The sequence below is a fragment of the Pholcus phalangioides genome, unplaced genomic scaffold (genome assembly GCF_987345545.1).
Source record: "Pholcus phalangioides strain wild (caught in Gottingen) unplaced genomic scaffold, Ppha-v1.0 ptg000014l_1, whole genome shotgun sequence".
NCBI classification, from domain to species: domain Eukaryota; kingdom Metazoa; phylum Arthropoda; class Arachnida; order Araneae; family Pholcidae; genus Pholcus; species Pholcus phalangioides.
In genome coordinates, this window is record NW_028301607.1 from 16115836 (window position 1) to 16125175 (window position 9340).

The window sequence follows — 9340 nt, forward strand, 5'->3', positions numbered from 1 at the left end:
GATGTACACGTTGACGATGAAAAAAATGGATTTTGTTGCGTACTGGACCGTTTTACATCAGCACATCGAAATTTAGAGAGTGATACCTGGCCACTTCGTGAATTGGCCAGCCAAAGCTCGAATCGATTCTGAAATTCGGACTTTGCGTGAATTGACCTCAATTCTTGCTTTCGCATTGTAGGAAGAGTTTCTTATATACGGATAGAGATATATCTTTTCAAGTTTTGTCCAAACTTTCACAATTTGAATCAGGGGTTTCTTATATACGAGGGCTCCATTCACACGTTGAAATACGGTAATTGGAAGAGTAATCTAGATCAATCGACACTTTCCGATAACGAAAAATATTCCCAATTTCCAAATATAGCAGTCATTAACTATTCATAAAATTTACAAAGACTTACTACACGGAGAATGGCAATGACAAAAAAGAAAAATTCATTGTTTTCGATGCTTGTAGCCGTTTCCATAAATGTTTAAACACATTTCGTATAGTCTTGAATAAAGTATTTGAGGTGTGTTCATAAAATATTTGCTTAGTTTCTTTTGTTTGTTTGTTTGATTTTTTTTTTCTTTGAAGTATCACTCTTTCTTGTAAGATCATGCATAAACTCGAGGCAGCGGTTTCATTAAAAACATTCTCCTTCTGTTTTCTTCAAGGAAAAAAAATAAATAAATAAGAGGCAAAGGAAAGCGTGGGTGAGAAACGAAAACTTTTATTGGAGGTGAAGTCAGTTTTTCGTGCATAACACTTAAGACATTTTTCATTTACTTGCTTTGAGGTCCGTTTTTTTTTCTTTTCTTCTCATTCTGTTTCATTTTTTTCTTCTTTTTTTACATTTATTTCCCTTGTTTCCGTTTTTTTTCTTCACACCCGTCGAATACATAAGGAAAAAAAAACCTAGAAAAAAATACGGGAGAAAAAAATACTTGACGCTGGTCTGTCAGCATGGAATTCATTACGTCCAGCCATCGCTTCTCGCATTTTTCTCACGTTCCTCGCTCTTCGTCTTTACAGTTATAAGATTTTTCTTGTTACTATTACTACTACAGTAGCTTCTTTTTTCTCTTATCCTACATATATATGTATTTTTTTATCCCTTTTATTACGAAAACCTTCTAAAGAAAGTTTCAAAACAGGAAAATTTAAGTTTTCGTAAACAGGGAAGAAGAACAGATTCGATATAAATTCATGTACGGGACATTATGCATAAATCAGAGAGGAAAAGTAATAATTTATTGTTCTTTCAGAAAGAACAAAAAAATTTTTATGTCTGTATGTGCTTCATTTTATTCACCTTTCAGTACTGCAGTTGATTGAAAGCGATCGAAACATATCAACTTACATATGAATATACATGAAAGCAAATGTTTTTCGCACGTCTGCGTAGTGTAAATGTATAATTCTTATTTCGAAAAGTTACATTACTAGGCCTACTTATTGTTTTGTCTTACAGAAGTGTTTCCCAACATTTTTGATGACGCAGCACCCCTTAAATGAAATTCAAGGCATCGCGAACTTGCTTACCCTCTATAGTAAAGATCAATTTTCCACAGACCCTCTGCAGTGAAAGTAGATTTGGAGTACCCCCCTCCCAGAATATAATCCAAAATGCATTATTTTGTGTAATGTGCATATCATAAAAAATTTATGTAATAAATTATACTTTCACAGCATTTAATCTGCCATTCATGCAATGGCTGGGAATGAAAATTATACCGCGGACCCCTTAAAAAGTACTCACGGACACCCAGGGGTACGCGGACTACAGATTGGAAAACACTGGCTTACCGAATGGGCTAAAATCATATGAAACGTTGCAAAAAGTATTATGAAATTAACCGATCGGAGCATGTATTTTGCTTCGGAATGCGTGTCATGTTTAAGAAATATTTTTTTCAAAAAAAAAGTTTTTGTTAGTATTAAGCACAACACGGATCTGTACACTACAATCTAAGTATTACTCTGATTCACATCGAAGCTGTTTGTGTATATTTTATCGGTCTTTTTTTCTTTTTTTTTAATTTTGTCATTCGTGTGTGGAATAATGAACTCATTTTTCGTATCTTTCATTCATATTCTCTACATATCCAGGTATTTTATAGTTAACCACTCTCATATAAATCATGAAATTGAAATGACTTATTGCGTGGTAACAGTGTGGTAACTATCGACCGCCAAATAATTGCACACGTAATTCCTAATGAAAAACTGATACGGATAAGTTTTTTCAGTTTTTTGATTTGAACTATAATTAAAGAGTTATAACGCTTTAAAAATTGATGACATCACTTCAAAATCCGGCGTTTTTTTTAAACTGAAAAATGATATAACCCTAGAAAGCGCATGAAAGAAAACCCGTTTTTGATGTGTGTGCGTGCGTGCACTTTGGAAATTTTTGCGTGATTGTTAATCATTTCAATTTTCTAAGATTGCAGTTTTTGAGTTCAACCGTGAGATTAAAAAAAAGAATAAAAAAACTATTGTGCCACCGCAAAAATTCTGAAATTTTGCAGAAATGTTTACTTACCATGTGTTAGTAAAATGAACCTCAGATTTTCAGAAATTAACCGATGGGAATTTTTTTTTAAATTTTGAATTCTCCAGATTTTAGAATTTTTTTTCATTTTTTCAAACTTTGCAATTCGTGAAATTCAAACGAATGATCAGATATCAAAGTTCGATTTTCATCATTTTACTAGCACATGCATAAAAATTCTTACAGAATTTCAGAATTTTCGGTGTAGTATTTTTTTTTTATATCTCAAACGGATGAGCTCAGAAACTGCAATTTGAGAAATTAGCGTTTAAAGTGTTTGTTTCTTGCTCACGTTTACACTATAATTGATTAATTTTTAATTTTTTTTTTGAAAAACACATGGACCCGATTGAACGAAATTTTTTGCATTTGATTTTCACAATTGAATGAAATATTTTTCAAAATAATGTTTGAATAATTGGCTTCAGGGTGTCATGACACCCCTTAAATGAATAAAGCATAGCCAACAATTTTGAGATGAATCAATTTATCGAGCATTAAACATTATGCACTGCATTCACACCTCCCTTCCAAAGTTTTCACTAAACAGTGAAGGAGAGAAATTACTGCACTATGGCAAAAAAGTTGGTTTGGTTAAAGAATGGTCGCTTGATTGCTCATTTTGGTTGGAACAACCCACGTTTTACGTACGAGTTGAATGGTGGTATCATTTCGGATGCAGCTAGGATAACCGATTTGGGAATCCTCATTACGAGCGGCTTAGGTTTTCAAAACATTATTCAGCAGTGCTTCAAGCGTGCATAATGCTTGGTCTCATTCTCAAAAATGTCTCTTCGCTTTCTCTCACAGCGATCCTTCCACTATCTTGGGATTTAGTTTGTCCTGGATTGGAGTTTGCCATTAGGTTCTCTGGAGAATGCTTACAAAGATACGCTGGCTTGTTCGAGAGGGTGTAGAGAAGAGCCATGCGTGCTCTTGATGGCAAGCGGGACTTAAGCTATGCAAACATCAAACATGGCCCCCCGCTCTATCACTTGTGGGATATAAGCAGGTCACCTTATGGCTGGGCCGTGCTTGAAAAAAAAAAGAAAAAGAAGAGAGCTTAAGCTATGAAGAAAGACTTAATTTTTTGAAAATTTTTACACTGGAAGAGCGCAGGTGTCGGGGATATATGATGGAAGTGTTTAAAATTATCAATGGGATTCATAAAATGGACCATGAGTCATTAATCAATGAACTGCTTTGACAAGGGAACACACATTATCGATTGATAAGGGACAATTGCTGTGTCGCAGGAATTTTTTCTCTAATATGGTTGTGAATAAATGGAATAGCTTATGTCCGGGGGTCGGGAATTCTAATACGATTGACAAGTTTGAAAAGAAATACGAAAAACATGTTGGGGTAAATCGAGATGCTATCCATACTCAGATGAAACAATCGTAATTTTTTATGGGCAGTATATTTATATTTTATCAGAATTAGGGTTTTTTATGGCTCTTATTGGGTTGATGTATTTTTGATTTAGTGCAGCTATATATTTTATGAAAATTATATTTTTATCAACATCTTTTTTCAGCCACCTCGTTGGGCTTGATTGTTGTGGTATTTGTATTTCGGAGCCCTGCTGTTAGCCTAATATACTTATGGACTTGCGCTATAAGAAATTTGTATTATTCCAATTTATATAAATACAAACACAAAGGTGACAACAAGCAAGCTGCCCAATGATTTGACTGAAAAAATATGCCCATAAAAATGGATATCAAATGATTGAGATCCCACAATACAAAAGCATATCTCACAAAAAAACAAATACATAAAAATAATGATATATATAATTCACTGTCCATAGAAGAGATTATGGTTTTCTTATCTAAGTACGGATAGCTTCTCGATTTATCCCACTATGTCTATCCTAGTTCTCTTTAAACGTGCCAATTGTGTTAGAATTCACGACTCTCGGAGATAAGCTATCCCATTTAATCGCAAACCTATTAGAGAAAAACTCCCTGTGACACCACAACGTGTAATTCTCCTTTCCGATTGACACTGGTGTCCCCTTGTCGAAGTCATTGATTGACGGTGTGAATGAATGATTGCCATTGAGGGCGTATAATACAGCGTGAAGAAAAAATTAACCAAAAAATAAAAGCATTCGAAAATCAAAAGCAGATACAATAATATTTTCATACGTGTCAATATGGATTATACCGGAAATGGTTTTCCGTTTTGTTCCAGGGGACAGCCGTTGAATGAAAATTCATTCGTATTACACACACAAAAATAAAATATGCATCTCCAGATGTTGATATAGTTTGTGGCAAAACATATAAAAATATAGCTCATTATCTACATAAACACAGATTTAATTCGTAAGTAATAAAAAAAATCGAATTATTCGAAAAAAACCTTTAATATCTGAAATCGATGATTAAAAAATAAAATCTTTACAAATGAAAGAATGCTTTTGTTAATTTAAATATCATTGGAAAAAGTGCGAGCCCCCATAAATATATTCAGTTTTGATATTTTTTTAATAGAAAATTCGATCAATTTTTCCCACTATAGTATTTAAAAGCATCTTATCAAAATACAGGGTAGTCGAGAAGTCCTGGACACATTTTAAAAACTAATAACAAATTAAATAATTCAAATAAATAGATGCGGTTTGCACTAGAATACCTATATTATGGCCTAGAATTTTTTTCTAATTTAGTTAAAAGAAAGATTTCGAGTTTCACTCACAGGTGGTGAATTTGAAAAAAATACGTGCGCGCGCGCTAGAAAATAACGAGATTTTAACAACACTGTGGTCTAGTATGGTTAATGGCGCATAATTATGCATTCCTCTACCCCACCAAAGACGGGGGGGGATTGGATCATTCGAATTAACCAAGTTCTACTGTATTAGATTATATATCCCCAAGCTCATCCGTGCAATACCAGCTCCATTCCATATATAATTTAAATTGAAAAATGGGCATATTATTATTTTCAAACACCTTGGGACTATTTATTCATTTGCCAGATATTATATGAATCTCAATTTTTTTAAATAATTAACTATAGAGTAGTTTGTGTGTTAAAACCTTTTACATCTACGGACCGGTGAACCTAATTTAAACAGTTCTCGAAAAGGCAAACATAAAAAATAATAATAATGATTTTCGGACAGAAGGAATAAAAAAATAATTTTCGGACTGGCAAAATAAGTATATGGAGAAATAGTTTGAAAGCCGGCGAAAAATAAATGAATGGGAGAAATAATTTCAGAACCGCACAAAATGAATAGGAGAAAATATTTGTGAACCGGCAGAAAATAAATAAATAGGAGGAAAATAATTTGCGCATTATAATGAAATAAATGAATTAGAAAAATAATTTCAGGACCAATAAAAAATAAATAAATAAGAGATGATTTCATTGTCGGAAAATAAAAATAAACAGAACACATTGACACCGACAAAAAATAAATAAATGCAGAAACAATTTGCGAACTAACAAAAAATAACTAAAAAGGAGAAAAACAATTGGCCTACCGTCGAAATATAGATAAATAAAGAAACAGTTCGCGCGCACAGTCAGGAAATAAACAGGAGAAATAATTTGAGATCCAGAAAAAATGAATAAAGAACAGAAATAGTTTGCGGACCGGGAAATAAATTAATGATTAAATTGTTACGCACTGTGGTAAAAAATGAATAAAAGGGAATAATAATTTGCGGACTAGCAAAGAAAATTAATAAATATGGGAAATTATTTGAAAACTGGAAATATGAATAAATAGCAGAAAAATAATTTATGGATCAGCAAAAAAATAACAGAGCAGTTATTTGCTGACAGGTAACAAATAAATGGATAAGTTTAAATTGCAGATATGATGACGGCAATGCCAGAAATTAAAAAAAAAAAATACAGAGACCAAAATATTCAAAATATATCTAAAATTCATATAACGACTATATCAATCGGTCGAAATGTTTCCGGGCCGGACCGCAAACCAGCGGTTGACTTATACCGATCTTTATTTAATTAAGAAATTTTTAAATCTGTAAAAAGTTCTAAAAAATTCATCCATTTGATATACGTATATCATCCAAGACTTTTGCCATTATCTTCCCTGTCACCGCTATCCACAACTCGAGCTCACGCATGCGTAATGATAATTTACTTCTTCGTCTCCAGGTACTGAAGCAAGAAATTGCGTTTTCCCTTTTACAAAACTATTCGAAGGGAACAAGTCTTGATAAATCCGTGGTTCCATCGCATTTCTTTTTCAACGCATTGTTAAGTTCCTTTACAAAAGAAAAATAAGAGAGAAGAAATATATCCACAAAAAGAGTTTCCAAAGTCTTCTTTTCGACGCGCAATTTTTTTTTTCTCATCCTATTCAACAATCGAAACCCACTTCCAATGCTATAGTAGAAAATTTCGAGCGCCGCTCGCGTGTATGAGAGTGTATTTGTAAGTGAATTTTCTTTAATTCTCGAATTTCCACCTCCTTGTCGGAAAAGCTGGATATCAACACTGAAGAAACTATTTAACCCGTTTTCCCAAGTTAGAGAAATGCCCCTGATCGTTGACGTCACTCGGAGAGCCATCCAATCGGAGCTCTGAGTTACCATGACGTGGTAGTTTTTCGATATGGCCTTCAAGCGACCTTCATTTGGAGCATCTCCTACAAGAAGGAGAGCGAGCTGGAGCAATTTTTTTCCCCCATTTTTCCCAATACCGAAACAAAATTACGGACATAAAAAGCAAAAAAAAAAATTTTATTGCCCGATTTTCGTGGCGGGGGGGTTCTCCAGAAGGAAATTTTAATTCGTCGTCCGCCGGAATCGACTTTCATTCCCCGAGTATCATTTTTGTGAAATGTTCTTTTTTGCTGAGATTTTCTCTGTTGGGAAAAATATTTTCTTCTCCTCTGTGTTGTTACTGCTGTTGCTGCTCTCCATTCCGCATTAAAGGAGGATGAAAAAGAAAAAAAAAATGAAAATATTCTTTTCTATCATCGAAATGGGGATGAAAAAAAATAACTTTTCCTGCAATCAATGCAACATTTGTGGTTTCCTCCGACCCCCCCCCCCCCTTCATCCTACAAATTTTCGGAATGCTCGAATTCCGACATAAGTGCTCGATTTTTATTTCCCCCACTTTCCCTCTTTTTCTATTATTATTCAGCTACAGGGACGCTTATTTCAGCTCAGAAAAAAAAAAAACCCCTCAAAAATAAATTTCAGCTCGCCATTGACTGAATGCAAAACATTATTCAAAGAAAACTTCGGATAATTTTCTGCAATAAATGATCTCTATGTGATTACCGATTTCCATGGGGAAGAAAATTTAATTACTGTAAATCTCTATTAATCTGAATTGTTATTCGTTTAAGTATTTTGATACGTATTTATCGGACTGTCCAATTATACTCTCTGTGTATATGATAATATTTATATTGAAAAATAATTTTATTTATTTTTCCCCCGATTGTGTTTAATTTTATTATTATGAGCTAATTCTCTAAATTATATTTATGCGCTAAATTAAAATTTCGAATTTGTACGACTTTTTATCAACAATTATCGGTGCTGTTTAATATTGTTGCAAACTGAAATACAAAAGCATTTTTCTTTATTGTCGGTCAATTAAAAGACTGCGCGTGCCTGTACCATGTTTTAGAAATCTGCACGTACCGTACCATGCCCCTTATTTCTATGAAAAACTTATTTGAAAATTCTCTGAGTAGTTCTTAAATTTTCCCAGTATTTTAGCGCCTCTACCGGAAAACTCTGGTACTTTTCCATATATTACGATGATTCAAGTTTCACAACTTCGATAAAAAATATCATGTTATCTGCAGCCGTCTCTAATCCACATGTGAAAATGTCATTCATCAATAATAATTTCTTGAAGGAAAATACTTCTTCTTGTAATGAATGTAGCATTTGTGGTTCCCCTGACCCACACCTTCATTCTAAAATTATAAAAATTTTCGGAATGTTCGATTTCCAAGATAAGTGTTCAATTTTCTTTTCCCCTCACTTTTCCCTCTTTTTATATTATTATTCAGCTACAGAATCGCTTATCTGAACTTAGCATTATACCGGGCTTCCGAAATCTGCACATCCCTCACCATGCCCCTTACGTCTATAAAAAGAAACTTACTTGAAAATTGTCTGAGTAGTTCTTAAAATTTGGAAGTTTTATTACCTCCAATGTAAAACTCTAGTACTTTTGCGCACTCTAGCACTGTTGCAAGTTTGACTACTTTTTTTTGAGAAAAAACACCATCTTATAGTCCTAAGCAGCGTATAATTCGCATTCGAAAATTGTATTCATTAATAATCTTATCTTAAGGAATGAAAGAAAGGGTTTGTTTATCATGGTTTTTTATATAGTTATTTTTCTTGTCATATTTCTATATGCAGGGTGCATAGCGAACAGGGGGGTATGACATTTTACCGATGAACCGTTGATCCTAGAGGTATACTTAGAATTAGAAAAAGGTTTCAAATAACGTGTAATACTCAGATATGTCATTTATCTTTCAAGGGCTGTATAATTGATAAAAACGAATAAATAAACTTTTTATACAGTCCCCCGTGTGCCCCAAAACCCAATTAGAAAGTTTATTCCCAGTCTCTCCTGAAGCCAACAAGAAACTCCACGTTTCTAAGTGCAATATTCACTGAAATATTCGAATTCAAAAAAGGAAGAAATTTAAGTGGGAAGCATTAAATGCGTGTAAAGTAGTTTTTCAATATTTATCGCTAATTTTTTCCCAAATTTCCTTTGTTTTTCGAATTTGAATATTTCAGTGAATATTGCGCTTAAGAACG